Source organism: Glycine soja, chromosome 2 (assembly GCF_004193775.1).
Source record: "Glycine soja cultivar W05 chromosome 2, ASM419377v2, whole genome shotgun sequence".
NCBI lineage: Eukaryota > Viridiplantae > Streptophyta > Magnoliopsida > Fabales > Fabaceae > Glycine > Glycine soja.
The window spans coordinates 21,773,141-21,784,308 of NC_041003.1; the positions used below are offsets into that span (position 1 = coordinate 21,773,141).

Sequence of the window (11,168 nt, forward strand, 5' to 3'; positions counted from 1 at the left end):
TAAAAAATCAACATCAAGAGGTACAACACCCAAAAAATCAGAACCAGACTCAAATTCAAATTCACTCTCAGCATAAAAATCAGATACAAGATCAGATTCAAACTCGGATTCAGATTCAATGCATAAGGAGTGACAAGTATGCAGATCAGATAAAAATGGATGTTTCCTACCATGAAGAATAGAATCAAAATCAAACATATAATCATCAACAATCTGATCAATTATCTCAGCACAAAAAATAGAATGATCCTCAGATGGATGTTTCATGGCATCAAGAATGTTAAAATGAACAACAATATCACCAAATTCCATAGACAATGTGCCAGCATAAACATCTATCATGGTTCGGGCTGTTTTCATAAATGGCCTGCCTAAAATAATTGGGACTGAACCATGGGAAAATCCCTCTTCCATATTAAGAACATAAAAATCAACAGGAAAAATAAGTTCACCAACCTGAACCAGCACATCCTCTATGAAACCTGCGGGGTAAGCAACACTTCTATTTGCCAAATGAATCACCACATCTGTAGATTGCAAGGGTCTAAGAGATAAAGAATTGAAAATGGACAGAGGCATGACACTAACTGATGCTCCTAGATCTAGCATGGCATTCTCAAATTTATTGTTCCCAATAATGCAAGGTATACAGAAAGTACCTTGGTCCTTACATTTCTCAGGAATGTGAGGAACAGATTTACCTATCAATGCTGACACGTTTCTGCCCATGCTAATCCTTTCATTGCCCTTGAGCTTTCTTTTATGGGTGCACAGCTCCTTTAGAAACTTGGCATATCTTGGAATCTGCTTGATGGCATCTAACAGAGGTATGTTCACCTCTACTTTCCTGAAGGTCTCCAAGATCTCCTTTTCTGCTTCTTCCATCTTTTTGTTTGGAATTGCTCTAGGTGGGAATGGAAGAGGGATAAGAGGCTGCTGTAAGTCAGAATTACTCGAAGAAGGTCCACCTGCATGAAAATTTTTGTTAGGAAGCTTTCTCTTTTGTGCAACTATCTCATCCTCTTTTTCAGTTGTAGAATGAAACTTGACAGGTTCAGGTGCAGGTGCTGCTACTGGTGGAGGCACTTGAATTTGGTTGCCAGACCTCAAGGTGATGGCACTCACATTTTTCAGATTTTGTACAGTCTGTGAAGGCAATTTGTCTAGGACTGAGCTTGGTTCATCTGAGTAGCCATCTGCCCCATCTGATTTGTCAGACTCTGAATGGAGGCTCTTGTCTCTTGCTGAATTCCATATTCTGGATGGTCATTTGTCTCACTAACTCTTCTAAGGAAGGTTGAGGAGAAGCCTCAGTTGCTGGTTGTCTTTGTTGTGACTGTTGTTGCTGCTGCTGTTGCTGCATTGGAGGAGGAATATATGGCTTGCTTGGACCAGCATCATTCTGGAAAGGAGGGACAAGCTGTTGTTGTTATGGAGGACTTATCCATCTCAGATTTGGATGATTCCTCCAACCTGGATTGTATCTATTGCTTGAAAGGTCATAATTATTCTGCTGTTGTTGGTTTTGCTGCTAAGGAGGTCTATTATAAATGTTTGCAACATAAGCTTCAGGTTGCTCATTGACTCCAGATTGCTGCAAAGAAGGACAAAAGAAGGACAAAGATCTGTATGGTGATCTGTAGAAGAACATAGACCACATACTCTTGCAACGGGTGTAGATTTCTGATTCATGGAAAGCTGAGTTACTAGGTTGACCAAGGCATCAAGTTTTCCTTCAAGCTTTTTATTTTCAGTAGATGAAGATGAATTCGTGGCCACCTCATGGACTCCTCTAAGAACAATAGCATCATGTCTTGCACTGAATTGTTGGGAGTTTGAAGTCATCTTCTCAATCAAATTCCTAGCCTCAACAGGGGTCATATCACCAAGAGCTCCACCACTGGCAGCATCAATCATACTCTTCTCCATGTTGCTAAGTCCCTCATAGAAATATTGAAGAAGGAGTTGCTCGGAAATCTGGTGGTGAGGACAGCTTGCACATAATTTCTTGAATCTTTCCCAGTACTCATACAAGCTTTCTCCACTAAGTTGCCTGATGCCTAAAATGTCTTTTCTGATGGCAGTGGTCCTAGATGCAGGGAAGAATTTCTCCAAGAACACCCTCTTAAGGTCATCCCAGCTGAAAATGGACCTAGGAGCAAGGTAGTATAGCCAATCTTTTGCCACTCCCTCCAGAGAATGAGGAGAAGCCTTTAGAAAGATATGATCTTCTTGGACATCAGGGGACTTCATGGTGTAACAAACAATATGGAACTCCTTAAGATGCTTATGAGGATCTTCACCTGCAAGACAATGAAACTTGGGAAGCAAATGTATTAGTCTAGTCTTGAGAACATATGAAACACCCTCATCAGGATATTGAATGCACAAGCTTTCATAAGTGAAATCAAGTGCAGCCATCTCCCTAAGATTCCTCTCACAAGGTAGAGGTTGAGCCATGTTCTCAGTATGAAAATTAGTAGTTGAATTCTCAAAATCAGAATATTCAGAATCACCAACAACATAATGCTCAAAATGAATAGAATGACCAGGATGCACACTATGCCTAACTAATCTATGAAAGGTTCTATCTATTTCAAAATCAAAGGGTTGTAAATCACCTAGATTGCCCCTAGTCATGCACTATATGCAGCAAATAATGTGTTTCTCAACAAGCACCTAACAAGGGGGTAAAACTACAGCTATACTCAAACGATATCCAAATAAGCTGAAATTTTGTGAGCGACACCCTAAAATCATGAAAAGATAGCACAAAAATTTTGAGACAAAAATTCAAAGTCTAACTATGAAAACTTCCTAAGGAAAGTTTAGAAAAATAAGACAATAATAGTAAAAAAATAAAAAAAAAACTTAGTAAACAGATGATTTTTGGAGCTTGGGAGACCCCAACCGGCTAAAGCAGGCTATCACAATATGGGAAATTTTTTCTACCCCAAATGCATATATAATAATAGTCATTCTGATACCCGGAGCAAAAGTTATGGCCATTTTAAGTTTTGCTAAAAACAAGTTCCCAAAATTTTTTTCTCTCTCAAATGTTATCACACTAAGTGCTCCTGGTATTTTTCACACAAAATATGGATCAAAAGAAGCTACCACACAAAAAATCAGCCAAAAATAACAACTCTAACTATCAAAACAAAAATTGCTAATTAAATTGCAAAATCAGTCGCTAATTCCCAGTCGCTAATCACTGTTCAGCATTGTTTACAGCAAAACACAAAGCTGAATCAGTCGCTAAAAAATAGTCGCTAAACATGGGATGCAACTGAAATGCAAAACAGAATGCTACACAAAATAAGATAACTAAACACTATTATGAACCTTTCGCCCACTGCTCCCCGGCAACGGCGCCAAATTTGATCGAGGTCGTACCCGAATCAAATAAACATTAAAATGCAGTATCTAGGAAATTGCAGATTGAAGAAGAAAAAAAATTATAGATTGAAGCAGAAAACGAATTTTATTGCTACGTGAATAGTACGCATGAACAGTAAAAACTGGAATTGCAAAACCTAAAATTATTCTCTCTCCAAACGAAAAAAACTCCCCGAACTAAAACCTTGGTGCTATTATCTAGGTTCTCAGCCCCAAAGCTTACAAATTTGTTTTAAGTCCATGCCCATAAATAAAATAAAATCTGGACAAGATAAGATAAGATTTGATAAAATAAAATCTAGATGAAATAAAATCTAGATAAGATAAAATCTAGATGAAATAATATCTAGATGAGATAAAATCTGGATAAGATAAGATTTGGTAGAATAAAATTGTCTGCTCTCTTCAAGTCCAAGCCCAATTGCTTATAATTCTCCTGAAATTAAATTAAAAACACAAAATTAGTCCAGTAGGCCCAAATGATAAAACTGCATAATTAATTTGACAATTAAGGCTAGTCAGTAATTAAAATGGTGACAAAAAGGGTTAAGAAATAGGAGAAAATGATGACACATCAATGACTTTGAAAAATCAATTATTATGAAGTTGTTGAATACAAATGTGTAGAAGCAAGCTTCATGATGAATCAAGATTGATTCAAGGATTTTTTATGATAACAAGGATGATGACAAAAGGCTCAAAAGTCAAGAACACTTCATGTTAACAAAGATGATGACTTCAAGAATCAAAGAATGAGTTCAAGGTTGAATCAAGAACACTTCAAGGTTCAAAAGGAAATTTGATTTCAAGAATCAAGAATCAAGTTTCAAGATTCAAGTTTCAAGAATCAAGATCAAGATTCAACACTCAAGATTCAAGAATCAAGAGAAGTCTCAATCAAGATAAGTATTAAAAAGTTTTTTCATAAACTGAGTAGCACATGAATTTTTCTCAAAATCTTTTACCAAAGAGTTTTTACTCTCTGATAATCGATTATCAGATTATTGTAATCGATTACTAGTAGCAAAATGGTCTTCAGAAAGCTTTCAACTGAATTTACAACGTTCCAATTGATTTCAAAATGTTGTAATCGATTACAATGATTTGGTAATCGATTACCAGTGTGTTTGAATGTTGAAATTCAAATTCAAATGTGAAGAGTCACATTCTTTCACAAAAAAGCTTTGTGTAATCGATTACACTGAATTGGTAATCGATTACCAGTGATAGTTTCTGAACAAAATCAAAAGTTGTAACTCTTCCAATAGTTTTCAAATTTTTCTAAAATTTATAACTTTTCCAAATGGTTTTTAAGTTTTTCTAAAGGTTATAACTCTTCTAATAGTCTCTTGACTAGACATGAAGAGTCTATAAAAGCAAGGCTTTGATTTTCTTTTGAATGCATCTTTTTAATTCATTCTTTAGGCAACAAACTTTTGCCAATTGATTTCTGAGTCTCTTTGAACTTCTTCTTCTTCCTTTTGCCAAAAGCTTTCCAAAGTTTTCTGGTTTTCCAAGCCTTGGAAACTTGTGCTATTCATCTTTTTCATTCCCTTCTCCCTTTGTCAAAAAGAATTCGCCAAGGACTAACCGCCTGAATTCTTTTTGTGTCTCTCTTCTCCCTTTTCCAAAAGAACAAAGGACTAACCGCCTGAATTCTTGTGTCTCCCTTCTCCCTTGTCAAAGAATTCAAAATGACACAGTATGAGAATTCTTTTGATTCTTCCCTTTCCCATATACAAAATATTTCAAAGGACTAACCGCCTGAGAATTCTTTTGTATCCTCATTCAAAAAGTTTCAAAGGTTTAACCGCCTAAGAACTTTTTCTTAACACATTGGAGGGTACATCCTTTGTGGTACAAGTAGAGGGTACATCTACTTGGGTTGTTGACTGAGAACAAGAGAGGGTACATCTCTTGTAGATCAGTTCTAGTGAAGGGTACATCCACTAGGTTGTTCAAAGAGAACAAGGGAGGGTACATCCCTTGTGGATCTTTGCTTGTAAAAGGATTTTTACAAGGTTGAAAAGAAATCTCAAGGACCGTAGGTCGCTTGGGGACTGGATGTAGGCACGGGTTGTTGCCGAACCAGTATAAAAACTCTTGTGTATTTGTCTTCTTCTTCCCTACTCTTTTAATTTCCGCTGTGCACTTTAATTCCTGCTTTTACTTTTGGTTAAGTTTCTTTTCTATTCTTCATTTACTTAACAACATAGTAAAAGCCTTAGAAGAGTAAATTTTTAATTAGTAAAGATTTAGGAATAATTAATTCAACCCCCCCTTCTTAATTATTATGAGGCCACTTGATCCAACAAAATGAAGGAAGGGTGGCAATTACATTAGATATGTTGACTGCAAGCAACCAAAAGAAAGGCTATATGGCTGTCACAACTCATTACATTGATAGCTCATGGACTTTGCAAAGTCGCATTTTGAGGTACTAGCAACATTCTTAATTTTATAGCTTCCCAATATATTGTGTTGAATATTTTTTAGAATTTTTTGTGTTAGATATATTGTGATAGATATTTTGTGTTGATATATTGTGTTAGATCTTTTTGTGTGATAGTGTGATTAAGCTATTTATTGTTATATACTAGGTTCATTTATGTTCCTTCACCTCACACAAGTGAAAGACTTTGCAATGCATTAGTTGAGTGTTTCTTGGATTGAAACATTGATACAAAATTGTACACTATCACTTTGGATTAATTGTAGTACAAATGATTGCATGATTGAAAAAATTAAGGATAAGTTGTAGTTAGGCACTTTAATTAAGGAAGGAGCATTTCTTCACATGTGTTGTCGTGCCACATATCTTAAATTTGATAGTAAAATATGGTTTAGGAGTTGTGAAGGATGGAGTGGCAAAAATTTGAGATGGTGTAGCATATTGGATTGCAACACTTAAAAGGTTGGAAAAATTTCAAGAAACTACTAAACAATTGTGAATCCTTTGCACCAAAAAGTTGAGTTTAGATTGTCCAACTAGATGGAATTCAACTTACAAGATGCTTGATGTTGCAATATCATATAAGGATGTGTTTTCTTGATTAAAGCAACGTGAACTCAATGCTCTTGGTTTCCAAGTGATTCACAATGGGAATTTGCAAAGGAAATGTGTGGGAGGTTGGCCATATTTAATGATATTACATAAATGATTTCAAGTACAAAATATCTAATTGCTAACATTTATTTTCCTCAAACTTGTGAGATCAAGATGACTTTATCTGAATGGGTCAATTCCCCTAATGAAGTGATTCAAAAAATGGCAAAAAAGATGTTAGACAAATTTGATTCTTATTGGAGTGTCATTCATGTGATCATGGGAGTTGCTACTGTTTTAGATCCAAGATACAAGATGGAGTTACTTGAGTTTTACTTTGAATCAATTTACCCCATGGATTTTTTTTCACAAGTTAATAGGATCCGAAACTTGTGTTATGATTTGGTTTTGGAATATCAATCCAAAAAGCATGAAGATTTTACTAGTTCTTTTCAATTGTCAGATGTGATTAGTGATGGAAAGAGCAAATTGTGTGATTATGATAGATACATTGCAACATTACAAGAAATTACAAGGGATGTGTGTTAGTCGGTGAAAACGACTAACTTTTGTGTATAAAACTTGTGTATATTGTATCAAACTTCTCCAATTTATAGTTGTTTTATAATATTATAAGTACTTTATGTTAAATATAGGTAATAGATAATTTATACTTTTGTTTTGTGTGTTTAATAATCAATTTCTCTCAATTTCAGGTTAATTAGGCAAATTGGCAAAAGTGTTATTTTCACCTTCTCGCTAAGCCAATATGTTGGCTTAGCGATCATTCGCTAAGTGTGACATTCAATGGCTAAGCATGAGGAAGAATCCAGAAGAAGATGAGTTGTCAAGTTCGCTAAGTGCACCGCTTCAGATCATCAAGTGCATCGCTTCAGCTCATCCGCTAAGCGAAACAAGCGTGCTAAGCGATCCAGATCTGCGCTAAGCGCATGAGCACGGACAAGGCCATCTATTTAAGCCTGAAATCATATTTGCAAAGTGAGTTTGGCATTTTTCTTGAAGAAGCCTCTGCATGCACGTGAGTCTGGCCTTGGCTTGAAGCTTTTGCATGTTTAGGAAGTTCTAGAGAGAGAAAGGTCCAAGTTCCAAAGAGTTCTGAGAGATTTTGCTATGTGAAGATTTGCAGAGAAGCGAGTTCGAAGTGGAAGCCGTTTTGAGAGCTTGAGATGAGTTTGTGAGTGATTGTGAGATCCTAGAGGTGAAGGAGACATCCTCACCACTTGTGTTTTTGAAGTCTTTCATCTTGTTCTTCTCTTTGTTGTAAAGGAGGTTTCCGGACTATGAAAAGTTAAATCCTCTGTTGGATCTTCCCTGTAGGTACCTGATGTAAATATATTTCTATCTATGTAATGATGTTTTGTGTGTTCTCTATGCTATCTGCTTTTCATTCCAGTGTGCTTTTACCTTGATCACGTAGATGCATGCTTTGTTAGGGTCATTCAATAGTGGGAACTGGTCTGATTCTAAAGTCATTGATAGTACGGGACTAAGTTGTTGTGCTATCACGAGGGATCGGGGTACAAGAACTTAGTTGTGTATATGTGTCTTAATGCGGTCATGGTTGAGTTTAGTCTTACAAGAGGAATCTGCGGACGAGGCTTGACCAGAACAAGGCTAGGCTATCATGAGGAATCAGGGTCTAGCAGTCCAGGAGACAACATAGGAACACATGAGCATTGTTAGATAGAGAACATCCTTTTTAGCATCAGGAACCTATGAGGAAGACCAACGCATTCTGTACTTGTTTTTACACAATATTTCTCTTGCGTGATTTTCTTTCTTTTTGCCTAGATAGTTTAAATACCTGTTCATAACCACAGTCATATTTTCATACCAGACGCCTATTTATCGAAATAGCTTGCCAGATAACACAAGTTCCCCGAGAGTTCAATACTCGATTCTTACCGTTTTATATTACCTGTGCGATCCGGTACACTTGTCGGCCGCGAACAATGTGTTAGCTATTCTGATCTCCATTGTAGCTTCTGAATCAACATTTAGTATTGGACTTCATTATACTACTTTAGAAGCTTTGATGTGTTCTAAAAGTCGGTTATGGAATTCAGAGAATGCAAATAAAATTCTGAATGCTTATGTGATACTTTATGAATTGCTTATATTTTTAAAACTTATAAATTGTTATTTATTATTTTATAATTATTATTTGTAGGTTATAGAGCAATGGAAGAATCAACTTTTAATGATGAGATTGAATCTGATGGTGAAGGTATATTCACTTTTAATCATTCTAAAAAACTTTAATATCATTATTCAAATCTAATTTTTCAAATTTTTTAAAATATAGGTAGATCTTTGGTCAGAAGCATTAGTCAACATTTGCAAGATTAGTAGATATTGTTGTTGATAGGTAAAGTAATAACTATACTTATTTACTGGTGTGATGTTTGATTTTACGATTTGAAACCAGATCTAAAATATGATGTTTGATTTTATAAATACCAGGTTGAGGAAGAAATATTGATGACATCTTTGGTGAAGTTGGTGGTTGTTTTGATGATGGACATTGTTTTTATTTTCTAGTTATTTCTAATTTGGTGTAATTTGAACTTATGAACATTGGGTTAGTGTCTATGACTTTGAGTTATGTTATTTAATATTTGGTGTATTTTGTTTACCTTAAAAAACAATGGAATCATGAAAGACGTGCTTATCAAATCTTGCTCTTTAATTTAATTGGGTTTGTAGTCCAAATAATCTCATGTCATGATATATCTAGAATAGTAGTTATTAGTCAAACAAAGATACTTGTACAAACTATCAAAGTAATTCCATCCCAACCGTTCAAAGACGAAAATCTTGATAATATTTTGAACCATTCATAAACATCACAATAAATATTATTAAAACATTTATAGTGTCTAGTCAAACCATCAAAGTAATTCCATCCCAACCGTTCAAAGACGAAAATCTTGATAATATTTTGAACCATTCTTAAACATCACAACAAATATTATTAAAACATTTATAACATCCAGTCAAATAAGTAGTTGTGATGCAACTACAACATGAGAGTTTGATACGATACAGAATAAAAATATACAAACAAAAACTAGGCCCAATGAAAAAGTGAAAAAAATGGAATTCGTAAATAATGTGTTAGTCTTAATTTTATTTATTACCTGTTAATTTTATTTTAGAATTTTTATATAATTTAATATTATTTTCTTGATGATTTGTGTAAATAAATGTGTTACAATAAATTTATTGATATATAAGTAATTATAAATAAATATGTGATCATTAATTTATTTTTTTTAAAATTAAATTTTTAATATATTCTTTTATAAAAAAATCATTTTTTTTAATTTAAATCGAGACTAGAGATATCTTACAACTGATACGGGGGAATATGGTAACAAATCTTTAACTCCCCCGTTATGGAAAACAAATAAGGAAATATGTTTTGAGAGTTTGGGTAGGGAACCTAGAATACCCTTGCCCGCTCGGCTGTCATGTACTTCCCACTTTCCCACTTTCCAGTTCTCTCTCTTCCCACAACGCTTCTTCCAAATACGATTTCGTCAAGGTTTCTATTTCAATTCGAAATTTCTTTCTTTATTCTCTTTTCCTATGCTTTCTATTTCTATTTCTGAAGGTGTGGTTGGGTGATAATGCGGATCACTACTACGCTCTCTCCGGATTTTTGCTCAGCATAATGCTAACGGTAGCCAAGGTATCTGATAACCACTGTTTTTGCTGAATTCTATTTATGTTTCTTAAATTTAAGTTACTTGAGATGATTGGTTCATTCATTGATTGGATTGGAGTTGATTTTGTGAAAACTAGCAGGGATGTATTGTCAGATCATTTATTATTAGAATTTAAAATTTAAAATGTGTATAAAGTAGTTGTTTATCTATAACAATTTTTTATTATCTAATATAAATAAGTATATAGAGTTGCTTTTTTTTTTCATTTTTATTTATTAATTTTCAATTTTAAATTATTTTTCTAGTCATTCTTTATTCTTATTCTAACTGTTTATTTCTCCTGTGAAAATATCAGCAACAAACATGAAAATCCATTTGCAAAAATGATGAAGGTAAGTGAATTCTCATTATTAGTTTCAAAGGTTAGAACAAAAATTTTCTGTATTTCACATTAATTGTGTGTGAATATCTTTATTATCTATATATTTTTTTCTTCTTAATTTACAAACTAAAACTAACATATGTTAATATATAATTTAATATACAACAAGAGAAATTATTGTAAAATATTAAATTTAACTCTTACCCAAATAAAAAAAATGTATAAAGACATATATCGAGAAAAAATAACTTAATAAATTAAAAATAACATAGAAAAAAACTTACAAACAAACATTCATCAAATACAAAATAAATTATTCAATAAATTAAAATATACATCAATACATAATAAAAAAATATGATGATAATATATTTTAGTAATATAAAATTTAATTCTTTAAATTTATTATATATATATATTTATTTTATATAGTTATTGTTAAAAATTTATAGTATTTTAATTTGAATAATTTTTTATACAAAACTTGAAATAGAAAAATAAAAAATACAAACATAAAAGCGCGAAAGTATCTATATTTCCGCTAATGGTAACATAAAAAAATCATCAGTATTAAACTCTAAAAATACATTAGTTTTGATGATAGGATATTTTGACCTCTTGAAACAAATTTTACTTTTTACATCAAGCA

General features: G+C 33.4%; 1 pseudogene; it reads right to left on the bottom strand.

Moving 5' to 3' along the window:
* Positions 1 to 207: 207 nt before the first annotated feature.
* On the bottom strand, positions 208 to 2,460 carry LOC114373688 (annotated as a pseudogene).
* Positions 2,461 to 11,168: the final 8,708 nt, after the last annotated feature.